The sequence below is a fragment of the Thermobia domestica genome, chromosome 14 (assembly GCF_964235325.1).
Source record: "Thermobia domestica chromosome 14, izTheDome1.hap1.1, whole genome shotgun sequence".
Taxonomy (NCBI): domain Eukaryota; kingdom Metazoa; phylum Arthropoda; class Insecta; order Zygentoma; family Lepismatidae; genus Thermobia; species Thermobia domestica.
In genome coordinates, this window is record NC_137467.1 from 44,646,268 (window position 1) to 44,673,824 (window position 27,557).

The following is a 27,557-nucleotide window of genomic DNA, read 5'->3' on the forward strand; positions in this document are numbered from 1 at the left end:
AAAATGATGTCAGATGAGTTTGAAGTTCAATTTGTCCCCACTCTCATCTAGATTATATTCTATAAAACTTAAGTGCATAGAGCGAACATGGAAGAAGGCACCACTAAGATATACTAAAGAGCATCAGTATCGAAGGGATGTGTCAATGATGGGAAATTACTGTTGTTGTCTAGCGCGAAATATAGCGTACGAAGATATTGAGTAATAATTGACAAAGCTCACACTTTCAACTGCATGCCGAAGGAAATAATTAGGATTTGGTGAGTTTAAATAACTTCAAGCTTCTTTGAATGATTTCCTTACATGTTATTGAAGGTACTAATTCTTACAGTAGGACCTAAAATATGTCATCGGCCCATCTTAGAAAACTCTTACTTTATGCGGAATAGCAGTTGTTAAATCTGAAATCAACACACTGAAATTAAGTAAGGATACTTATTTCACTTTATACCCGTTTCAATTTTCAGGCCTACGTTACTATTATTTATTGTAATGACACTCGCTAATATTTATATTTTATGCAATGACACTCGCTGTTTAAATTTTATCAGCCACAGAGAGATAAACTATTTTTAGGTCCAAGGATACTATAATTAGGCATGTGACAGATTTTTATTCTTCCAATAATACATGAGTCAGGGCTCCGACATGTAGTACTTTCCTGTTCGCCAGATATAACAACAAGAATGTTAGGAAAACAAGAAAAAGATCAAATAATTGCGATCTTGACCAATAATTAGTTTTTGGACCAGGGGCCAGAAAATTTTTGAACGGCCCCTAGATCGAGTTTTCGTATTTTCTACGGAATAAGCACATCATACCGAGTTAACTGATAGTTTGGATTCGACTATACTATATATACTTCTCCACATATAAGGCCTTTGATTGAAATATATTGGACCTTTTGATCCAAAAAATTATATTTGTAGCAAATTTATTGTCGAATAAAATTTGAGTCAAGGGTCTGAGAGTATAATATTCTTTTTTGTTTTGGGTACTTCAATGGGGTCTTCGAAGAATAGAAGGTTTTGCATAAATTTAAATGACTAGTTCACGCATGTTACTCAAAGAAGCATCGGATGTCTTACTTCTCCATCATACTTACCTTGGTAATCATCGTTCCAATTTCCAATTCAGCAAATCGTCGCCCTATACAAGAGCGGGGACCAAATCCAAATGGGAGAGATATAAAAGGATGAATTTTGGTGTTCTTCAAGAATGAGCATTCATCATTCAATCCTTCCGGCAAAGATGTATTTTTTTCTTTAGATATTATCCATCGCTCGGGAATGAACTTTTCTGCTTCGGGAAAATATTCCTCCATGTGGCTTAGTAGCATGTAAGGTATTAGTACGATCGTCTGTAATAGAGTTTAATATATGACTCTTATTAATATATATTATGAAATTGTTATATAAGAATAATATGATTCAAATGCATCCAGAGATCCACTTTTAGTGTTAAAAGTGTTTTGCGTTAAAAATACAAATTAAGATCAATGGTTATTGACAATGTGTATATAAGATGGTAATGATATCCCCAATTTAGGAAAAGTCTCCGTGTTATTTAGACTAATCTGCACTGTTCACTGAGTTTTCAGACTAATTACGATAGCTAGTCTTCATGAGAACAAAGTTGTACGACCAGGAGCTAAGTTGTGGTGGATAATGTTAAAGAGAAATACAATGTTTTGAGACCGTTATTTTGAGAGCTCTAATTTTGAAAAAAGAGAGCTCTAAATTTTATTCAATATGTTCTTCGAACATAATATTTTTTGAGCAAACAAAGGTAAACGTTACTGCGTCGTAAAGTTCAAGGAGTAAACCCCTGTGGACTAACGAATTTGGAATAGTCCTTTTGCCAAGTGGACATTTCCGACCATTGCGAAGGTTGAATCGGAGAGCAACAGTCCACATGTGACGTGTGGATAAGCGACCACGTTGACAGTTAGTGGTCCCAACCCTTGCATTTAACTGTACTAATGTATATGTATAGATATTGTCAATGAATATATAACTGCACATAGTCTTTTCTATCACTAGTTCTCATAGTGATAATATGTTAGGAATTAGCCGTAGTGCATTACTGTGACATTGTTTTTCCTAATTACCAGCTAAACTGGTACGTATATTAACGTTAACGACGCGGAGTGTCTTGAGCATTAGTCGTACTTGCGCCAATGAGCGACAATCGAATCCTACGTCCAGGAAAAAGTCCATAATCATGTATCGCGAGCCTGGAGGTTTCGTCGCTAAGAAGAGCGCGTAGCAGCAGTAATACATTATTTTCCCTCACTCTTGATAAGTATCGTGTAATAGTTCTTATTCGCGAATGATTCCATAATCCACAACCCTTAAATGAAACTGCTCGCACAACGAGATCGTAAGTGCGATAATTACTTTTGAATGCATAAGACCACCTAACGAAGATCAGTACTAATCTGTTTAGTCACTAATGGATAATTATGTGAGATATTACTAACAATAATATAGTTGCATGTGTACCAAATATAGTTTTAAACCTGGTGAGTTATATGTACCTATATAAACTGTTAATGTAATATTTGTTACTTTCTTTGCCAGTCAACAATTTTAATATACCCAACATTTAATTATTTAGTTTCACTAACTGCTACCTACTGACACAAAATTATATAATTTATGTAGCAATAGTCTGCAGTTTTCTGTCGACGGTAATTGCATCAATCCTATAGCAATTCAAGCTTTCGATTGGAGGGATGTAATCATGGTTTCGAGGCTAAATGTTGTGGCTAGCTGGAATGTTTCTCACGTCTATTCTACGAAACAAGAGAGAAATATTTTAGCATTAGTAGATGTTATTTGTTCAGCCGTGTCCATTCCCGAAGGTACGGAGAGCCACAATATACGTTTTCAGTTTACTTCAATACAAGAGATCTCGCTGTCATTTGATCATCTCGAAATAAAAAATAAATGGCAGAGACTATCGTACTAAATTTTCTCACTATCATTTCTCAAATTAAGTCATACTTAAGTTATTACTGAAACATTAGTTAATGAGTTATGAAGAAGGACGTTTTCACAAAGTATCAGAGAAAATTCACTAACTAAATAACCCCTTGTGGAATTTTTCATGAGAAAGAACCTACACCACATTGTAGAATTTTTCTTGAAATACATGTATTCATTCATGAATTATGAACAAAATCGACTGAGCAGATTACTTCTCAAAACAAATTCACTTCCAAGAGTAAACTCAGTTTATGGAATTCGTAAGGAAAAATGACTTATGGTAATTTATGATGTAATTTATGGAATATGAACTAGGGAAAGGGAGTATAAAGTTTAAAGGGCGGGTAAAGTGGTCATCGGCACTATTCTCGCCTGTATATCCCTGACACCTATCGCATTTAGGCCCAATCAGTTAAGTTAGTTGCCATTGTATTTCTGGATGAGAAAGAGGCCTGTTGTTCTGCTTGTATGAAGGAAAAGGTGTTTTCATTTGTTGTTGAGATAAGGGTAGGTATTAGTTTAACAATAATTTTCTGACAACTATATAGAACTTGAAGACTATATATTATTTTTATTATCAAGTGAAATTTTTCTTAATTTCTCTTTAATTAGTATCGTTGAAGTTTTGTTGTTCAGAGTAGAAAAAGAAATGTACAGTACTGTGTGCAATTGAGTAAAGTGGTCAGAAGCAGAGGCGGGTAAAGTGACCATCTTACTATGCATGTGGCCACTTTGCCCGACGCTTCCAATTGATCCAAATATTGCAAAATATATGTAATAAATTAGGCTTAATATTTGAATATTGAAACAGCGATTCACCTATTATATACTTGCAATGCTAGGTACGCTCATATAGACTTAGGTCTATATTCTTGATCGAAATAATATAGAAGTTATTAAGCTATTTTGGTCTGTTAAAAAATAAATGCATTTGATTATTTTGAAAGGTGAGCTTTTGGTAGCTTCTATTTGTATTATCTGCATTCAATGTTAGCTAACTTTCTTACGAATACAGGTAACCTACTATAATAACAGTTTTTGCCAGTCTTTCAGATTAGGTAGGCTCTTAATAGATGACTGTTAGGTATAAAGATGCACTTTAACTCCGTAAATTAACAATTGGCATTACAAGTCAATTGTACTTCATAAATTCTCACACCGTATCATGACGCCGCGGATGATATCCCATAAGCAACAGACATTGTAAGCAAGCGTGTCCATTTTGCCCGACTAGGTGGGGTAAAGTGGACATTTTGTATGACTTGAAATTATCAATAATTACTCCGTAAAGTTTCTTCAAAACAGGTTCATTTAAATATATCTTAAAACGTAACAACAGAAGTGCATTACAAAACTTTTATTTACTTGCTAACATGTTTCTGTAGTCCCGAAAAAAATTAAAATTCCTTAGAGTGGCCGCTTTACTCACCCTTCCCTTATATCGCTCGAAAAAATTCTGAAAAAAAAAATTATTCTCAAGAGTAAACCATTTTTTGCTCATCTTTTCATCAGTGGTAGCATGTGCTACATTGCAGGAATATTAATAAAATACTCACTTATGAAATATTGAAAGAATTCCCTGGGATGCAGACCCGTTTGAGAAAATTGTCCGGAACAATCTCACCTCCGAGAATAAAGTAGACCCGGCCGTTGGCGACGTTTTCATATGAAATAAATCCTTTACATCACATTGAGTAAAAATGTATGCATGTAAAATAGTTTTGAAAAAGCTATCCAATGATACCAAACAAAACCTCTTATCCCCACCTCTTCAGGGGTACAGGGGGTACTTTAAAATTGCAAATGGAAATCCCCATTTTTATTGCACATTAGGAGACACACAAAAAAAGGGGGAAGCAAAACGAAATGAAAATGTGGTCTCTCAGTATCGTACTCTCTGGCTACACGGTTAGCATACTGGAGTACGGAATCACAGGTCGTGGGTTCAATTCCCTCGCAGAGTAATGAATTTTTTAAAACTTCTAGTTTACGCGCATGCCCACCGTTGCTAACGCACATGCTGCCTACAGATGCTCCCCGTGCAAGTCTACCAGTTCATCCTATTCTGAACGTAGTGTTGTCCACGAGACCAGAAAATTCTCGTCTTGATTATAATCTCCAAGACCATACGAGTACTTTTTTTAAATTCGAGACGAGGCAAGAAATACAGCAATTATCGTCTCGTTTTCGAGACGAGAAATTTCTCCAGTCCCACGGGTAGCACTAGTTCACCCAAGTTTTGATCTCAAAATTATTTTAGTGTTACTTGATTCATATGTAAATATATATATATATATATATATATATATATATATATATATATAAAATGATGGTACGAAAGCAATGAAGAGCATTTATCTACATTTAAAATATGCCAGTCGTTACACAATTTAGTCCAATAATAAGTATGGTTTAAATGTTGTTATATTACATTATTCGTGGACCAATCGTGACGAGGAACGGTTGCGATAACTTCTAGATGAAATTAAAAGAAAATATTAAAGCGTAATTTTTAAAACTTAAATTACCAAAACAGAACAATACAATTTTGAGACAAGAGCGAAAGAAGTATTCGAGGATCGGGACGAGAAGACGAGACCTATTAAATTTGGGAGACGAGATGAGAAAACCTTACTTCTCGTCTCGTCTCATGCGGAACACTATTTGAACGAAATAGATTCTTGCTTCTAGTGACTACCTGGCAGATATTGGTGCAATATTTTTTGACATGAACATTCGATTTTATGGCATATCAATCTGCAAGCATCTCATCAATCTGTACGCTATTATTGGGGCATTAGCCAAGAACAGAACACTGTAGAATGCATTAGGTTATTATTTAGAAATGAAATGAAATCTTTGTGTTTACGTCCCACGGTTATGCCAGGACACGGTGATGATGAGAATGAATGAAATGGTGGAATGAAGAAAGTGGGAGAAAATGAGAAAACCCACGAATATGTTGTTTATCCACCACAAATCCCACTTTGTGCGATCTGGGATTGAAGCGGGGAGCACATACACACCAGAGGTGAGCACTAGGGATGCGAACGAGACAAGAATCGTGGCTGTCTCGTCTCGAAAATTTGCTGTAAAAGTGATGTCTCGACTCGAAAAATGTATACTTCTCTATTGGAAGAGCCGTGTCTCGACTCGAAGTTTGTCAGGAAAATCCTGTCTCGACTCGTCTCGTGCGCATCCCTAGTAAACACTCCACCACTGAGCCACTTCCAAACTATTCTATGCGTAAGTATCGGAAGTCTAATAGAACGGTTATGTCCGTCTGTCTGTTAACAGGTATTACACCAAAAGCGGCAAGAGATATGGAGAAAGGTTTTCTGGAATAGATTTAGCATCCTAAGAATACGTTCTATCTCCTCTGTCAATCTTCTATATAAATAGTAAGTGATAGAAATGGACCACTTACGGGCCATAAATCAAAAACTATATTAGCTAGCAACAAGCGGTTTTAGAGAATTTATTCACGTCTCTAGAAAATAAACCATCTCCATTCCTATCTCTCTATTGAAAACCGGAACTGGTAGAAATTTACTACTACTTCCGGTTTCAATATTAGAGCATAAACGACACGATATATCGAAAAGCAATTCTCGGTCGTTTTCTTCAATATTAACTATTTTGCAGTTCGCTATACAGCACAACAGGATAAACCCTCTTCGTTTGTCAGTTGATGCGACAAATAAGCTAGTTTACTCTACACTATACAGTTCTAAACTACTTTTATAAAATGAACACTTCCCTCACTTGAAAGCAACAGACAGATTTTATAAAATGTTCGTAGGTCGTTAGCTCCAATATGCCTCTACAGATAGCTATTCGTAGAGATGTTTACGTAGAATCGATAAAATCTTTGATCTATGGAGAGAGAGGAAACAGACTTTGCTCTTATCTGCTGTCAATCTGCATTCCATCGGTTTCTTAATCTCCGGGGACAACCCAAAGTTTGCGCACGTGACCTAGCGGGGCTCAGAGAATGAAAGAAACCTGCCTGGTTAGCCTCCTATCTGCTGTTCTGCGTTATTGCAAAATGTAGGGCCATATATTAAACAGCTTATAAATGGAAGAAAATTAATTTTTAATTAGCGCTATCTAATATTGCCCTAGCAAGAAAAAGTAAAAGTGAACATACACTATTAATACTAACAAACATTTGGACGAATTTTGAAATGTATAAAATAAATAGTTTTCATAATACTTCTGAAAGAAATATGGCATGTTATTATATAGGGAAATCCCAATGCATTTCCAGTGTTTGACACAGCCTTAAACTCGGACAACAATCTCCTTTACATCCCCACAGACGTTTACAGAAGTACCTGCTAGATAGGTTATTCCCAACAGATACGGCAGTTCAACAAGCCGTCATAAAGTGACTTGAAGAACTTGACGCAGAATTCTTGTCGTAGTGTTGCTTTGGGACGGTACATTGATGCCTTGAAAAATCGTTGGAACAAATAGCTGAAGAAGCATGGTACATATGCTGAACAATAATGTATAGGAGTGGTGCCTTAGTAATATGTCTATGGTTGCCATCTCTAATATAGAAAAAATATGCCGCAGTTATTCAGATTCCCAAAACAGATGCTGCAGAATAACTGCACTCTAAAACTTGAAAGGTATATAGTTGAACCTGACAAAAATGTATCTGAGCCGGTAAAATATCAATTAGTTGGAAACTCTGTCTCCACAAATTATTTTACTTCTTGAATCATCTTAATAGAATAAAAGTATACTTACGTTTTTAGGTATCTTATAGTTGTTGACAATGATGTCTTTCATCATTGTTCTTGAATTACAGTTCGTGACTGGCGATAATCTAGAAACGTAACATAATAATAATAATAATAATAATAATAATAATAATAATAATAATAATAAATAAATAAATAATAATTTGAAATTAGCCGTGACCACAGCCTAAGCCATAAAGGTCACAAATATTCAAATAGTACACAATGGAGGATTACATCTTAGTAAATACAAAATAAAACAAAATAAAATAATTAAAGAGAAAAGAAATGATACATCAAAATGTTTCAATCAGATACAAAATTTTATGTCATACATGAACTTAATGCAAGCTTAGATTACAAATTAAAATTTCAACATTACCTCCATTCAAGTGTCTATTAAATTGAAAACTATGATGTACTTTATAACAAAGTAAAATACAATGAATACTAACAAAATTAAACAAAATTTCATAAGAATATATATATGTTTATATAACAAATAACATAATTAGATCAAATAAACTTACAACTACTAACGAAAGACAATTAGAATTTCATACAGGGGAACAGGGAATTTATGTATTTACTTGGTAATACATTCTAGATATTGTTCTTTAAGTAGAGCAAAATTTACATTGAATAGATCGGTTTTCAGAGTTTTTTGTTTATATTCTCTACCTTAATAAATAGTGGAGTACCAATTAATTTGTTGTAACATAAAATAGATCGATAGTCCCTGGGATTATGCGAAGGAACTCTAATATATGGATGTTCAATTAGGTTCACCCTAGCATGCATTACGTCGTGAATAACACTGATTGGCCTCACGTTTATCCTAACATCAAGAGAGAGCAAATCAAGCCTAGCAAAAATCTCCCAAATAGTCATCTCAATACTACTACTACTACTACTACTACTACTACTACTAGTAATAATAATAATAATAATAATAATAATAATAATAATAATAATAATAATAATAATAATAATAATAAATTTATAAGCTTTTAAACTATTACAGTACGGTAAGGACAGGGAAGAGAATGGGGCATTAATAAAACCTGTCCTGATTTGTTTAAATGTTACATGAAATTTACCATGTCTTTTCAGCAGCGAGGTTACTTAAGACGTGGATTTAGAGTCTAAGGTGAATTCGAACCACCTTCATGCGATCATATTTTTTTAATGCTCTCCCACCCTGAATCGAACCTCGCACCAAATGAACTAAAGGCAAGGGTACTGGGCACTAGACCAGCGAAAGAGCTGAACCTATGCTGGCAGTGGAACTGGTCAGTGTGTTATATATAGTAAAACCTGTCAACTTCTCCACCTGCTCATCTTGGCCTAGTTTCGTCTTGAACCTGCATTTTCCCATAAGATATTCTTTACTTATCACTCTGTAAGTTGGCCACATGTCTATCTTGAAACTTAGCTACATTGAAGCAATGTTTATCCTATGATGATAATGATAAATTTACTTGCGATGTTGGTCACGCAAAATACCGTTTTGTTATTTTTCTTAACTCTTTCGTAATTCCATATGAGAGGCAGATATTCTCTATTTGTGACTCGAGACAAAGAATCGTGGATTCACACGATTTTTTCTCGGAGGTCAATGCCAGAATACTACCCTGATAAAAGGGTGGTGAAGAAATAATGTGAATAGGAAAAGGCACGCACAAGAATTGAAGAAATGGTTGTACGTATTTGTTTACTCTGACTGTTTTGGTAAATCCATTAACTATATCGGCTCTTTTCATCAATGGAGAGCTTTAGCAATTTCGGAAAAGTATCAAGTTTAAAACTAATTATCTCTTTGTCAACTATTGGCGCCTGATGGCTTGTCAAAAGGTAGCGGAGGTTTTAAGATTATGGATTTCCTTAAGATTTTCTCAGAATTTCTTTTGCTCCAAGGGAAACACTTGTAGCTCATTAAGAAAAGGTATACAATACTATACAAGGACTACAAAATTAGAATGTGCATATGTGCCAAAAAGAATAAAAGAATTACTGTACATTATTTAAAAGTAGATATCGTGCTATTGCCTATTCAAGTAATACTAGAAATTTTATTCTAAAAATACACCCAATCACACTTATTCTCTGTAAGTTGGACACTTTTCAATGGAACCGATAGTGACCAACATAGACAGAATTCACTGCATCCTCTCATACCCCCAAGTGCGTAAGGATTTAGCTTCATCAATATTTTTGAGATTTAAAAGAAATACTCTTATATTTCAGGTTAAACTGGTACCAAACAAGAATAATATTCGAGGTTTCATATACCCTCTTGTGTGAGGTTTTAACGTTGTCAATTTTTTTGAAGTTAAAAAGCCTGTTAATCTGAAAAACACTTTTAACCTTTAAAAAAAATGTAATCTGAAAAAGCAGTTATCTTTTAACCTTAGCATGCATTTGCGTGTAATGGATATGGATAGCTTCCATTGTAATCGCTTTACCCAATGAAGTGACTCTGTTAACGAACTTGGCTGAGACAATTATCCTAGCTGTTTAAGGCGAAAAAGAAATTTTAAAAATTCGGTCTCCTTCGAGAGATATCATCTGAAGTAACGGACGCATAAGCCCCATTAGCGTGATCTTAACAGCATTACATTCTTATAAGCTCCATTAGCGTGACCTTAATAGCATTACATTCTTATAAGCCCTATTATCGTGATCCTAAAAACATTATAATTTTTAGGACCTACTAACGTAATGCTAATAACATTACAATCAGATATAGGCTTACTAGCGTGACCTTAATAACATTGCAATCTTTTAAGTCCTACTAGAGTAATGTTAATAATATTACAATCTTATAAAGCCTACTAACGTGATGCTAGTATCATTACAATCTGATAAGGCTTACTGAAGTTATATTAATAACGTTACAATCATATCAGGCTTACTAGCGTGATCCTAACTACATTACAATCTTATAAGATCCACTAGCGTGATCCTAATAACTTTACGATTGTATAAGCCCTACGAGCATGATCCTAAGAGAAGTAAAAAGGATTTTTCAAAGAGAGGTAGATGATCACAAGTTTTTGGAATGACTAGACATGCGCGTCATTTCTTAGATATTACTTCGATATTCACATGATCATCTGTGTTTCTAAATGTATTTGCTCAAGGTGTAATGTTTGAACAATATATTCCTTCAAGAATATCTTAATTTTCAATGTTGTTGGAAATTAGGATTAATATTGAAAACGAAATGAAATCTTTGAGTTTTACGTCCCATGGTTATGCCGATTAGGCTAAAGGAGACGGTGGTTATGAGAAATGAATGAAATGGTGGATTGAAGAAAGTGGGAGGAAGCGGGAGAACCCCGAGAAAACCCACGAGCACAGTGTTTGTCCACCACAAAGTCCACACGGCACGAGCTGGGATCGAACCAAAGACCCCAAGCACCAGAGGTGAACGCTCTTCCACTGAGTCATCGTTGCCAAAGGATTAATATTGAATAGGTTACTACTATACCCATTAGTTAAAGGGAACAAGCAACAAGATTTATTATGCAAATTTAGTTTCTAAAATTGATTCATCCATTTGATTTGTTCTGCACAATTTCATAATGAAAAATAGTTACATAATTTATATAAAAACATTTTTGTTTTAGATAGTTATTATTAAAAATTGCTGAATGCATCACAATTACTCTTTGTGTGAATGTAAGTATATGTGTGAAAAGTGATTACATTAAAGTCCAGTCGTTCCTGGTAACATGATTTTAAAATTTGAACCTTTGGCCAAGGAACAAGAAACACTTCTCCCCCTGGAAGATCGATAGATATAGAGAGTGTTAATGAACTAAAACTACAAACTGTAAAAGGTAATATCTGACATCGAAATAAGAGGAAAAGTTCATATAGACTTGTGGTGAAAAGTGAATAGTTTTAAAGGTAGGGCTGTCCAAGATCGTTGAAAAGTTAAATTTCCACACATGCTGTTTCGATTTCTAGAAATTGTGAAGTGGCGGCCTATTACAGCAGAAAGCAAGTTATATATACACAATCCAAAAATGTACATTTCATCAGTGTGCAGTGGGTATGAGCGGATTCCCTACAGAGTATAATTTCTAGACCGTCTCCTTTAGCCTAGCCGGCATAAGCGTGGGACGTAAAACTCAAAGATTTCATTTCATTTTTTATAATTTCTAGAGAATCTCTAAACAGAATCCTCAGAATTCTCCGATTTCAAGGTTCGCCCAAAGTAGACAATAGATAACCCTTGATAACAGAGAGCACAGAAATTCATATTGAAACCAGAAGTTATAATACATTTCTAGCCCTTCCGGTTTTAGTAAACTGTTAAGGATGGAGATAAAGTATATTCTTAAGACGCTTAATCGATTTCAGCAAATACATTCTCTCTATTATACAGGGTGTCCATAAAGTCTGGGTACATGGGAAAAGCACACTTTAGTCAATTTAATGTTAATAATATTTTCAACATGATTTCCGTGCTGTCCAATGCATAATTTGATGCGCTTTGCAAGATTAAGGTGAACTCCATGTAATAGGTCTGAATTGCTGCCTATTTCAGCACACTGACTGGTGATGCGTTCTGTCATGTGGTTTAAATTTCTAATCTTCATCGAGTAACTTTCTCTTTCACCATACCCCAGGAAAAATAAATCAAGGGGAGAAAGGTCTCGCGAACGTGGAGACCACTCCACACGACCTTTTCTTCCAATCCAGTTAGGAAAATTTTCGTTCAAACAATCTCTAACAGTGCAGCAAAGTGGGCAAGGGCCCCATCCTGGTGAAACCAATCTGGAAGTATCTTACCCAAACGCTCAGTCTGAGACATCAATTTGTGTTTCAGCGTGTTCAGGTAAGTCTCATCCGTTACCTGTTTCTCAAAGAAGAAAGGTCCTAGCACATGAGCTTTCTACAGTACAAACCACGCCATACCGTCACTTTTTGACAGTCCTGCTGTTTGTATGGACTCATCTAATGTCGATTGTCTTGAGACCAGAATCGAAGATTTTGTCTGTTCACTTCACCATTGACATAAAACAAAGCTTCATCACTGAACAACACACAGTCTTTAGTAAAATTGATATTTTCATCCAATTTATCTGCAAACTATTCACACATTTGCATGCGTTTATCGGGGTCATCTTCATTTAAGTGATGCAATATTTGTAACTTGTACGGATGAAACTTCTCCTCTGCCAAGATTTTGTGGATGGTTGACCTTGGAACTCGCAACTTCGTGGATGTTCGACTAAGCGATTTCTTCGAGATAGCATAAACCTTAGCTAAGGCAACCTCTCTCGTTTCGTCTGAAGTCTTTAGTCGTCCGGAACGGAGTTTTTCCAACACACTACCTGTTTCTTTAAACTTGGTGATTAATTTCCCGACGGCAATAAAACAAATAGGTTGATGCTGAGAGTGTCGAAGGTTAAATTCTTCAGCAATTTTACAATATGTCCATTCTTCTAGTACACTTAAGAGTGCCAACTCGAGTCGTTGTTCCTCAGACAGAGCCATCATTGAATCTAAAATAAGTAAATAAATAAAAAAATAGAATTCCCATGTACCCAGACTTTATGGACACACTGTAGTTTATGCTATATAGTCTCACTTTAAACACAGGAAATAGTTGACTTTTACCACCTCTTCCGGTTTCAGATCGCCTGCAAAAACGAAATTGATTCTTAGGTTTTAATCCTCTACATTCTGACCAACTTAGGTGGTAATCCATCAAATAGTTCCTGAGATTGTCTCCCGGACGGGCGTACGAACAGGGCAAATACACACGATGTATAAACGAGTTGTGGTAAACTCAGATCTTGAAATTAAAAATTACTTTCTATTCAGCGTATAGGTATTTCTTCGTTATCACAATTTAAATTGAATAAGAAAACAATACAAATAAAGTGTTATATAGATTGATGTAGTACGATTTAAAATATCCTTTCATAGATAAGAAAAGTAGTACAATTTTTTTGAAGCGCAATTTCATTCCCATCTGAAGGTCGGCTGGCCACAGATGGTAACGCCTCTTGGGCTATGAGTTTATTTGGAGATGGGTAACAAGATTTATTTACTTTTTATGTGTTTGGCTGAGGACAATATAAAATGACAAAACACAAAATTACATAACAATCCAGAAAAATGCATATTATAACAAGAAATAAAGTGCTGAACAGGTTTCTTTACTTCACGGTAATACACGTGTAGTTCAGGGAAGAAATCTATAAGGATGGTGAATTTGCTGAGCAGATCTGGGGCGGCTTTCAGCTTTGTCATGTAGTGTACTATGTTGGTCAGTTTAAATCCTTCCAAAGTTGAAAAAGTTCTTTAGAAATTTGGGTGATCTCTTCAGTGTTGGAGCTGCGATAGTGCGTGATATTATAGGCTCAGGTCTTGAAGTGGATTAGAAGATAATGAAATGTCATAAATATATATTCTGAATTATCAAAATATTTGGGATATTTTAATAATACACCAATCGGTGATTTTTTAGACGACACTAATAACTTTACGGAAAAAGAGAAAAACTATGCTGAGAAACTAATGTTCTGTAACAAAAAGCAAACATCAATCGCTTACTTGTTCAGATTTGGATTACAAATACGTCACGATAACTCTGTTCTCTATCAACAATTTTGGAAAACAGAAGTCCGCAGAATAACCCATTATACACAGTTCAACTTAACTATATACTTACGGACACATTTCATAATGGTTTGCGTCAACACCATTTTTGACTTTTTTGTGTTGCGTACCTGTACGCATAATTCTGAGAACACTGGTGCGAAATATGGCTCTTGGTTACTTAGCAATAGTTGAGACGTTCATGTACGACAAGTATAATTCAAACAAAATATGTTCTGTAAAATAAAATGACTTACCTTAGGACCTCTTTTAAACATGCTTTCCAATACTTCACGTCTTCTAGATTCACTGGCAAATTATTATCGTTCTTCTGTGATATAACTCTTGAAATTTCATTGGCTAACTTTTCTTGTTTATCAGGATTTTTAGCCAGATGGTACAGAGTATTTCCCACAGTCACAGATGTCTACAAGATAATACTTCTTTTTAATACATTACATTAACAGAAAATAGGATATTCGATTTAATACTAGGACTGCTAGCTACCCTTTTATAGTTTGTACTTCTAAATTCAGTAAAATGACTATTTTGAAAGGGAATATCCGATTGCAATGATGTGAACAGACTTGAGAGCAGAAGGCTGCAATTCATCTCAAGTGTAGAAGAGACTATGTACATTCTATATTCTGGAAGCAAATTGTCCTCAAATGGATGGAACATAGTCAAAAAAAAAAAATCATTAACATTAATGTCAAATGGGAAATCAATGGAAAATAATTCACTCATCTCAAAAACCAGAAGAAGGAGATGGCAGAAAATTAGTTCAAATATAGAAGAATCTAGTCCATCTACGTATATACATTCTATTTGTGAAGCTAGTGCACAAAGAAAAGAAGGTGTCCATAAAAAGTTACGGAGAAAGAGTATTAAGAAAGTGCAAATTTTAAAAATAATTCAATAATTCAAGTAATAAAAAAATATTAAAAGATAGTAACCTAAATTTGCAGTAACCGTTATAAATAAAATACTAACTTATGTGCATATTAATAATGTATATACATGCAAATGTTTTAAAGCTAAGAGTTATATTTCGTTCCGTTTGTCATATTTTCCTGGTATACTAAAAGTTTAAGAGTGCTGTTACTATATTCGGTTCTCCGAAAGTATTTTACTTGTATTGTCAAACAGGATTACGAAATATTTTTCCTCTCGTAATTATTCTAGATATTGCAACGAAACTTGTCACATACATTATATATAGAAAATAGTATTATCAAGATAGCTTATATTCAGGCATCTGTAACCGGTACCGCTTCATTGGTCCCCAATTTTTAAAAAAAATCGGAGGGAAATTTTCATATTTATCCCAAAATAATTTTCTCTTGTACATTATAAACACATGTGCATGCTATCATTTAAAATCTTGCTACATTCTGAAGAGAATGGCGTATTAACCATGGTGTTAGGATGTATAGTACTGTGTTTGGAAACTTATTTTATGTACATTATTATTGTAATTGTTATTATTAAGTATTTTGCCTTTCGGCAGGTCCTGGCACTAATGAGGATTATTATTATTTTTTTTTAAATTTTAGATTTAGGTCTGGAAATTTCTCCCACGTTTCTCGATCTTCAGCTTCTTCTTTTAGCTCCCAATATTTTCTTCTATTTTTCAAATCATCGATCACTTGTGTTTTTCTTCTTCCTATTCCTTGTTTTCCTTCCATCTTTACTTCTATGACGGTACGAAGAAGATAATTTCTTCGCAAGATATGTCCAATCCAATTGGGTTTTCTACAAAGTATGTTGGCTAGAAGCGTCCTCTTCACTCCTATCCGTTTTAAAACGTTTTCGTTTGTTACTCTTTCTGTCCATTTTATCTTCTCCATCTTTCTCCAACACCACATTTCGAAGTTCTCTAAATATTTCTTCTCTAACTTTAGTAATGTCCAAGTCTCTGAACCATAAACTACAATACGCCATATATAGCACTTGACCAATTTCTTTCTTATACGACTGCTAGTTGATAGTGACCTTTTCTTGTTGAATCCTTTTTTGGCTATGACAATTCTCGACCTGATCTTTTTGCTGCAGTATGCGTCTTTCGTCACAATACTTTCCAGATATTTGAAGTGAACAATCTCTTTAAGTACTCTTTGTTCTACACTGACCTGTAAGGGCCCATTTCCACGGGATATTCTCATGACTTTCGATTTTTCGAAGTTGTTGAATTACTTTTTTGAAATTTGGTACCCTTTGTAGCAACTCTGGCTACAAGTACCTGAATATAATCTATCTTGCAAAATACTATGGTCTATATGTAATGTGTGTTACAAGTAGTGAAGCGTGGGCACCCATTGAAACAAAAATAAACGTCATCGCCTATATTGTACACTATCATCACACTTACATGAAGGTAAACTATATTACATTTAGAAACACATTATATTTCTGCTACTGTTTTTGGCGCATTGTAGAATTTATTATCCCTTATATCGAAAGTAAAATTTACCTATGAAAAGCATAAGATTTTTTACAAGCAAGATTTCCAAGACTCTTGCAAGCAAGACCAAGATGTCTGGCAAGATAGCTCCCCGACCTTAGAAAATTGAAACAATGACTAGGTCATTCGTTTGTATTATGTTTGTACCGTTTGAAAATATTTTCGTTTGTACCATTTTCCTTATAGGGTTACTTGAGAGGTCAACTGGGGCGGCTACCTTGGCGCCAAGATAGCCCCCCGTATCACAGCACAAAAAATTGAAATACACCATTCGAAAGCAAATCGTTTGTACCGTTTGTACCGAAAATAGTTTTGTTTTTAGCCAGATACTTTCGAGAAAGATGGGATGACATTTGGGGGGGGGGTATCTTGGCGCTAAGATAGCCCCCGTATCACATCACAAAAAATTGAAATACACCATTCGAGAGCAAATCGTTTGACCTAGTTATTGTTTCAATTTTCTAAAGTCGGGGGACTATCTTGCAGACGTAGACCAAGGCCAAGATTCGATTCACAAGACCAAGACCAAGACTGGATGTGCAAGACAAAGACCATTCGGGTCTTGATCTTGGTCTTTTATTTGCTCATCACTATTTTTCAATAAAATCCAAAATATCGTTACAACTAGTTGTTTTCAAAAATCTAGACCTATAGTGGCCAAACGGTTAATAATTGACGGTAGTGCCCATTAAGACTTTTTCTTACGACGTGATCTACAACATATCAAGATTTCAGTCATTTTCGTCGAAATCCAGAATATCACTATCTTCGTCTGCTTTCAAAAATTTTGCCTCATAGTGGCCACATGGTCAGTGATTGGTGGCTGTGCCCATTGTGACTTTTTCTCAAGATCACAATATCACAGTATCATCATTTTCACCGTAATCTAGACTATCGTTATGTTCGGCTGTTTTCTAAAAAATAGCCCTATAGTGGCCAAACGGTCAGTGATTGGTGGTTGTGCCCATTGTGACTTTTTGTCAGGAACACAATATCTATGACATATCACGGTTTGAAGCAATTTCACCAAAATTCAATTTCCATAAAACTTTGTGCGGGGTCCTTTGCAAATATTGGTGCTGGCATCTGAATGATAAAAATCACTTGAAAACATTGGTGTTAGCAGCGGCAATGTAAATATTTGTTTGCAACAAGATGAATAGAAAGTAATATATTATTTACATACCGTATCAATACCTCCTATCATCATGTCCAAAGCCATTACAGTGGGTATTTTGGCACTAGAATCCTTCACCAAAAGTCTTTCCAGCAAAGTCATGTTCTCGCCACTGCCTTGCGGGCGTTGCTTCAGGTTGAGTAAAGCTTTGTCTATATGTTGCGAAGCCACTCTGTTAAAAATGATAACAACTAATTAAATACATAAACTACGTTTGATGTGGATAATGTAACGACAATCATTAAAAGTCATTTGTCAATACCAAGAGAACAACTGAATAATCATTCTATAGAGAAAGCACCGTACCATGCTAGTCCAGAGTTTGTTCTATGCGCACTACAGCGAAGTGGGGAGCTTGCTAAGGCGGACGTGTTACTTTCATTATTCTGAGAATTAAAGGAACTTTTATTTATGTTCCAAAGGAAGTTCAGCGGAGCCAACAGTATCCTAGAGAAGTCACAATCACCTGCAGAGTTATTTAATGTTTGTATACATAGACGTATTTCTTTCATATTATCTGTGTGATAGTTAGATACATTATTCATTCTTGTTCTCAGTCTAGGCTATTTTATAAGTATTTACACACCAGCTGAATCTGCGCTGCTCTCTACACAGCGCATAATTCAAATATGAGCATGAATCTTCTTGTCATTCCTCACAACATCAATATATCTCCCTTTACAGACACACGTGAAAGATGTCTTGCTAAAAATCAGCAAGGGAGATTTGTTGATTATTATTATTATTATTATTATTATTATTATTATTATTATTATTATTATTATTATTTTTTTTTTTTTTTTTTGCAATATCTCGTACCGTTTGAAAAAATTTGACTACTTTTGGTTGGAGTTTCTAATTCATGCATGGTCAATGTTTTCTTTTTTTCTTGCATGCAGCATGTAATAAGACAATACATTATGCACAAAATTAATTATAATGTCAGTGATATATGGTGTTCATTGTTCAAAACAAACCAAACAAAAAAGATTCATCTTAGCCTGAAGAAATAGATATCCTTCGTTTATGATTACAATTTGGCCAGGAAATAAACACCTGAAAGATATACAGCCCCTGTATACAAATTTACTGTGTTGGAATGTATAACTCTAGGATATGATGCTTGGATTTCTTTAAATTTCAACACTTCCAATATACCCAATAAAACAATAATAAAGAAATAATGGTCACGTTTTTTTTAAATATTAAATTAGAACTGGACAATCTACACAAAATTTGCAATCGACCAGCTAAAACGGCACGTTTCTAGCACTTGTGGTTTTCGAGATCTCATTGTCGAAAGGATTGGAGACAAACATAAACTTTTCTTTGGAGATAAACATATAAACCTAGTATTTTAATATATAGACTAGCTGAACCTGCGCTCTCTACTCAGCGCATCCTTCGCATATGAGCATAAATATCTTTCTCATTCCTCATAACATCTGTACATGTCCCTTTACAGACACAAGTGAAAGAAGAATTGAAAAAAAAATCGGCAAGGCTATCATAAAAGAGAGATTTTATCGATTATTTCTTTCTCAATATCTCGCACCGTTTGCAAGATTTGAGCCTACTTCCGGTTGGAGTTTCTAATTCATGCATGACCAGTGTTTTCTTTCTTCTTCCATGCAGTATGTAATAAGCAAATACATTACATAACAATTAATTATAATGGCACTTATATATGGTGTGCATTATTGAAAACACTCCAAAAATAAAGATTCATCTTAGACTGGAGAAATGGTTATCCTTCCTTTTTCATTATTATTTGGCAATGAAATAAACGTCGGAGACATATGCAACCCATATATACAACACTGTGGTTTTGGAATGTATAACGCGTAGGATATGGCGCTTTAATTTTTTTTTTAAATTTCAACGCTTCCAGTGCACCCTAAAAAATGTAATAAAGAAGTAATGGCCATGTTTTTTTTTAATATTCAATTAAAACTGGACAATCTACGCAAAATTTCCAATTGATCAGCGAAAACGTCCTCTTTCTAGAGCCTGTACTTTCCGAGAGCTCATTGTCGAAAGGATTGACCAGAAACATAAACGTCCACATCATCTATCTATTAAAGTGCTACAATAGCAATTAAAAGCGCCTGAGCTCCAACCTATTAGTTTAGCTTTCATTCACGGTTATGTGTGATTTCACGTTTAACAGAGACAAATATTTTAAGTATTTGTACTTTGAATAGTCTTAGTTAGTTAACTATATCTTTTTCATAAAGTTTATGATATAAAATTATTGTTCAAAGCCTTTGTACTTTAATAAGCCTTCTCTAAAATCAATGCATGTGAATTGTGCTTCCATCTTCCGAGTTCTTTTAAACTATGTTTATATGTTTGTGGTCAATCATTTAGACAATGAGATCTCGGAAACTACAGGCTCTAGAAAGATGACGTTTTCACTGATCGAATTTTGGTACTACACTCCGAAACAAAGCATCTTATGAGATCTTTGGCAAAACTGCAAAACTAATAAAATAAACCGATAGGAAAATAAAACAACCACCTCCTCCTCGAAAACCACCCATGTTTTCTGTTGTTATCAGAGGAGTGATACCTGAAATAAGCGACGAAGAGATGCTCGAAGAACTCAAACAAGAGGGAATCGACGTTAAGAGGTGCATTCGTATTAAAAATAGCAATGGCTCCACTTATATGGTTCGCGTTCTACCGCAAAATCAAACTTCCTTACACTATCTCCTAACTCATGGAGCTCCTATCTATAAGAAACTCCATCGTGTTGAACCTTCCAAGACAAAAGGGCCTCTACCAATCCGATGCGAGAAGTGTCAAACCTATAACTCTCACTTTATACACCAATGTCCAAACACATCTAAATGCGGGTACTGTAGTGGACCTCATGAAACAGAATCTTGTAAAAATCAGCAGCAACCACCAACTTGCTCTGCGTGTAACGAAACTCATCCAACCTACAGTTATCGCTGTAAGAGTAAACCACAAGCACAACCTGAACGTCCAGAACTCACAGTACCAGTACAAAGCTTCAACAAATCCACGCCACATACACAGTCTCTCGCTAAGGCTCTCACTGTCGAAGATCTCTTTCGTTACATCACCATAGTACTCCAAAACGTTTTTCCATTCCAACGCGAGCACATTCTCCGTGTTGCCATTTCAACAGCAAAATCTTTGTTCAACTTAAACTTTACAGCTACATATTCAGGCAATTTTGTCCACTTCCACATCGCACATCTAGAAACAGCAGTCTGAAACCAAATGGCAGTGTACATAATGGCTTTGACTTTACTCTTTGTAAACATTCGATCATTTCATCAACACGAAGTACTTCTAAAGCCACTCCTGCTAGAAGAGAGAGTTGATATTGTAGCTCTCAATGAAACAGGTTTAAAATCAACAATTTCTGCGCTGCTTTCAGGGTATCAAATTCAACGATACGATTACCATGATGCACATGCGCGCCCTCAAGGAGGAGTTCTGATTGGCTATTCTCCAAAACTTCCTTATCGGTAATACAATTCTCCTGCATTTGCACAGCTACCTGAACATCTCTTCTTCTCTATATACTATCCTTCTCTCACAGTAAATGTAGCCACTATATATATCCGCCCTGGGCGTCCAATACCATTTTCTTTTTTCGATTATATAGCCCGTAATTTTAAAAACATAATTATCGTGGCCAATGTAAACATTCATAGCAGAAGTGCAAGGGAAAGAGAACGTTTTACGGAATTTATTTCAACCACCCTCTTCCTGGTTCCACTCGACCAGCCAGTCAAACAACTCCAGATGTAATAATCACTTCTTTATCACTTGTAAATGACTGTGAATTGCAGGTTCTCGACACGATCGGGAGTGATCATTGTCCGATCAAACTGTCCATTAACAAGGGTCGTTCCTCTGTAAAGCAGTTAAAACCTTACATTACTCCTCATTATGATAAAGCCGACTGGTCTCAATTTCGGCAGTTCATACACAACCAAGTCTCAACCCTTCATTCACCAACTTCTGAAAACGAAATGTATTACACAGTCAACCAGATCACAGACATCTTACGTACCAGTGCTCAAAAAAGCGTCCCTGAGGAGAAACTTTATCCTTCTAAACCTAAATTGCCTCCTCAATATCTGTCTTTAGTACAAAAATCTCACCAACATTTCCGTGAATACAAACAAACCGGAAATGAGGAATGTCTTCATCATCATCGGCAATGGCATCGCACAGTAACTAATTATCTCATAGCATATAAACATCGAAGCTGGATCAGTGCCTGTAATAAATTAAACGACGAAGCATCTCCAAGCCGGTATGGAAATCTTTCTACAGATTCACAGGCAGAAATACTAAAATTTCGTATCCACTTTTGGACAATGGTGGTGCTTCTCTCTTTACTGACCTAGATAAGGCCAACGCTTTTGCGACGCAATTGCAGACAGTTTCCACACCTGCAGTATCTCCTCATTTACGTAACCTTATAGACTCGACTACTATTCCTGCTCTACAGCCGTCACTTTTACACATACTCGATGAGAAAGCCCCTCTTACATCACCAATCACTACTCAGGAACTTCGACCTGCACTCCATAAGAAACGCAGTACTGCACCATGCATTGATCGTATTTCCTACCGGCTACAAAAAGAGGCTCCGCTTTCTTTGCTTACGTTACTTGTTGCAGTATATAACTTTATTCTCCGTACCGGCTTTTATCCTCTGGATTGGAAAGTATCCAAAATCTGCATGTTTCTCAAACCTCATAAACCGTCACATGATGTAACGTCTTATCGTTCTATCCAACTCACATTAGTCTTTAGTAAACTGTTGGAAAAAGTCCTGGTACAAAGGCGTCATCCATATATCCATGAATATAATTTATTACCTACACATCAAGCAGGCTTTCGACCCACATTTTCGATTAATGACCAGTTACTTCGTCTTTCGACGATTATCACCAATCAATATAACAAAAGTCTCCCATCATGTCTCGTCTTAATGGATCTGGAAAAAGCTTTTTGGCAGTATGGGCTTATACGAAAGCTGCAGAAACTTAACCTTCCGATCAGTTATTTACGTTTTATATATACACCTTCTTAACTAATAGAATCGGATATGTATACATAGGATCTGCCATCTCCCTTCCTATTTTTCCATACTCCGGAGTTCCACAGGATTCTGCACTCAGCCCACTTCTCTATATACTGTACGCCTCCGATATGCCACAACCTACACAGAATGTGTACTTATTTCAATACGCGGATGATACGGCGTTTCTAGCTCTGGACAAGTCCATGCAGCAGATCAACACAACCTTGCAATCAACTCGAAATAATTTTATGTAATGGTGCAACACTTAGCGACTAACTTTAAATGACTCCAAAACACAAACGTTGGTATTTCTACCTCCTAAACGCCGCTCCAAGGTTCAACGTAATCCTCGCAACCTTAATATATCTTTAGAAAGCCACCTTCTTCGACCAACACCTACAGCTACATATATCGGGGTTGTTTTTGACTCTAAATTAAGTTGGAAAGCTCATTTAGAGAAAATAACACAAAAGGCCACTTTGCGGCTCAATCTTCTACGGCGTCTAACAGGAACTACTTGGGGTTTACACGCACCTCTCTTAATCAACACATACAAAATGTTCCTCAGGCCCATTATAACATTTGGCCACATTGCTTGATGCAATGCTCCAACAAAGTTTTACGACCGATTATCGATACTAGAACGCCATGCCATTAGACTTGCATATCGTATAAAATTACCGTACCCGAACTTCATGACACACGAACACATCAATTTTCCTCATCTTATTCAACATCTTGCAGACCTCCGTTTGAAATACATACTCTCTGGCCTAGCAGTCTACCACCCATTACTCCTAGATACTTTACAAGCTGATGCTGAAACTGATGCACTGCATAAATATCTGCATACACCGTTAAACATTCTCCTCACGCTATAACTAAAATCTGCACATCCTACAGCTGAAGAACACGACATCTTTCATATATATCTTATACCAGATCATGTTCCTCATTTGTTTCCATTTTAGCACTACATCTCAATTCAATATTAACTTTGGGCTTTCGGCGTGTTTGCTTCAGTCTCGAGTCGCCCCAAGATAGAAGAACTAACATGCATTCGTGTATCTAACACTATGTTTGTGACTGTGGCGTGTACGCACTGCATTTCATTTTATACTATTATGTTTATTTCATAAACACACAACACACTGCTTCCATGCCAAAGTTCCATTCTGTTTATACTTGTACAGCGGGGGACACTTCTAAATGGTACAGCCATATGGAGATTTACGGCTAAGGTGTACCATTTAGAAGTGTCCCCCGCTGTACCATTTATATATGTATTTTGTTTACTTATATGCACATTTATATTTATTCACTCACTTAATGTTTTGTTTATTGTTACTTTCAGCACTATTCGTTTATAAAACTGCACGTATACCATCTTATACGCTATAAACCGACCTGTGTTGTCAATTCTGTGCCAAAGAGAGGGCGTAACCCTCTAATGCCCAGGGTTTAGGAGATACTCTACAAGCATACAATTTTGAAATGAAAATAGATGAATAAAGCTTGCACTACCAATCCCTAACCCTGTAATCTTAAAAAAAAACGCTTTCAATTGCCATTGCAGCATTTTAATAGATAGATACTTTTGTCCTTGTTATTTTTTGGATTTGTTTTACTGCGATAAAAACCTTATTTACTTAATGCTTGGGTTCAATTCTTTGATAGTAGTTTATTCTTTAGCTTTTCGTTCTGCAGGCGGAAGCTGCAAACGAAACGATAGAATACCTCCTTTTATATTTTATCGATGGTAAGTTTGTCTTATTAAGTCAGTTCAATCACAATTTTTGTTGTCTTTCTTTTCCTTTCATGTGTTTCATTTACTGAAATTTGATTTCGTTTAATAATTTTTCTTTTTACTGTATTTCCTTTAAGAATTTCTTATGTTACGTTACTTTTCATTATATTAAATTATTTACGATTTTACATGCTAAAAACGCATGTTTTTAAGAAAATAATTTCATTTTAGGTTTTCAGTATTGCTGCGAACAATCTGTAGATCTTTGAGTTTAACGTCCTTTCAACAGGGAGGCTATATGAGACGTGGACCTAATGAATAACATGGAGTCCGAACCACATGAGCTCTCTCCGAGAATCGAATTCGGGTCTCCCACGCCAAAGGCGCGTACGCTAACCGCTTGAACTTCTTCGTGGCTAAGCGGTTACCGTAGGCGCCTATGGCGTGGAGGACCCGGGTTTAATTGTCGGCAGGAGCTCGAGTGGTTCGCAATCTGCAGATCTACATATCTGCAACCTCTGGTTCTAGTAAAACTTAAACGCAAAAACAAATGGAATAACTTATCAGATAAGAAGTAGGTGAACTTACTCTGTGATGTAATCCAATGAATTTACGAATTTCTTCCAGGTGGGAGTTGGGATGTATTTCCAAACTGGAGGCTGGAATAACAAGGTTGCCGCTGTTTGAAAGAACACCTGCACAGAATCTATGAGTTTTTGCGGTTCTGAATCTGGTGCTAAGTTTTCGTCAAGGCAACCAAGGCGACTATCCAACCCAATCATTGCTATTGCTGCAACAATCAAATATATTACTATATACTTTGTGTACAAATTCACAACCCAATAATGACATATTGGTTATACATTTACAAGATACATAAATTGAGAGATGTAGTGCTTACATTGTACTGATTTTATCATGAATCGTACATACCGTTTCAATAATATGTATAATACTTTATAGCGTGTTTTTTTTACGAAAGCCAAAAGCTTATATTGCACTATTCTGATAAACGTTTAGTTATGCAGTTATAGGCAAACAAACGTTTAATCCATTAATCACATTACTCCAAGTTCCACACCAATAACATTTTGAGGAATATGAATAAACAGTGGCGTAACTACAATGGAGAGAGTGGAGCAGTTGGGCGTTCAAGGGTGCAAGGGCGAAAAAAATAAATACGGAAAACTGTTCTTTATGCAAAGAACGTTTGGAAACGTACAAAAGGTACGTTATGACTATTAGCAGTTAATTGGCAACAGCCGATACCGGAGGCGGATCCAGGAATTTTTGTGAGGAGGGAGGGCGGGGCGCAGGTCTGAAAAATAAACTTGAGACATTTTTCGATATTTGGTTCGCTAACTAAAAATTTAGACTGCAGTGTTTCATAGTACGTATTTACGAGTATCTCCGCCCTTGTGGAGGTGGGATTGGGAAAAGCCATGTTGTTCAACACCAGTGAATCCAGGATTACCATGAACTGGAAACGCATACATTATTTGCAGTAAGTGGTGAACTCACTCAGAATCTTCCTTTTAAAAGAAATTTTAAAACTATCCCCCCCCATACACACAGCCTTTGAACAAGCGCTTCATTAGGGACTAATTATTATATTTTACTCTTAATGGAGGAACGCGCGAGCCCCGCGCCCCTTTTCTGGATCCCCAATGGGCGATACCCGGACAAACGTAGCTGCAATGTTTGTTTAGCTAGTGGCATAGTTAAAGTTTTGCATAATGGGTCTTGAAACCATCGCGCTGCGCCCCCTGATAAGTAAAACCTTTAGGTTTCTTAATAAAAATAATCCTGTATACTGTTAGTATATACAGGGTGTCCCATTTAAAACGCAAGTTGGAATCAGGTATACGCTAACTTTTGAACCGAACGAGGTACACGTATAAATTATACAACATTTTTTAGCTGGATCCACGTAGATATTTTTAAACATAAAAGCAGCTAACGAATCCCGCTTGTGTACATGCAGTGTTGCCAAATGTAAGTGAAAGTGTAAAAAAATTACAAAACATGGTAAATCGCATGTCACATGTGTGCATGGACACGCAGCTTACAAATTTCAGCACAGGTTGGATCGGTAGGAATCGTAGTCGAAGAAAAACGCTTCATTTTCACCATCAGCTTGTCCAGAATTCTGCCATTAATGGCGGCAATACAAATTTAGAGGAATGTCTTACCAGTGTGGCAGGTAAACGGGTATTTAGAGGCTTAAACCTCCAATGCGCATATAATAAAAATTATCTGCACGGGAAGTCACGAGACATTACTACTTGCAGTCATTCCTGAAATGTGTCAGTAATTTACGAGAATATTCGCGGGATCAAAACTAGAAATAAAATTTTAGCTCTTGCTATGATGAAAGTTTCTGGTAAATTTAAATCAGACGGACTGAAGGTGTACTTTGATGATATATTAATTGCGTCAGGAAATATCGATTCTCGTCAGAAGCTTTTATTGAAAGTCTTACAAATATTACGAGAATATGGCATAACTATTTCTCCAAATAAATTTTATTTCTATACTGTTAATAAATTTTTACGTAAGATTTTAAACGACTCCAAGTGTCTTTTGAAATATTGTCCTTTAGTTGATACTTTATAGCAATGTTCTGTTTCAAACTAAACATATTAAACCAGACGAAAATATCAATATTCGCAGTTGCAGTTGTATTTTCCTTACCCGTATATATATGAACTTCATGAATTTAATATAGTA

At 35.8% G+C, this 27,557-nt stretch overlaps 1 pseudogene across 1 annotated transcript in view; it reads right to left on the reverse strand.

Annotated features, from left to right (window-relative positions):
• Positions 1-395: 395 nt before the first annotated feature.
• Positions 396-27,557, reverse strand: part of LOC145669811 (putative cytochrome P450 49a1) — an 80,935-nt pseudogene continuing 53,773 nt past the window's right edge. The window contains exons 5-10 of the transcript XR_014128230.1: positions 25,416-25,617; positions 18,013-18,175; positions 14,620-14,789; positions 7,749-7,827; positions 1,106-1,360; positions 396-401 (exon numbers count right to left, since the gene is read on the reverse strand). The product of XR_014128230.1 is annotated as a putative cytochrome P450 49a1 (transcript). The remainder of the gene's footprint in view (positions 402-1,105; positions 1,361-7,748; positions 7,828-14,619; positions 14,790-18,012; positions 18,176-25,415; positions 25,618-27,557) is intronic.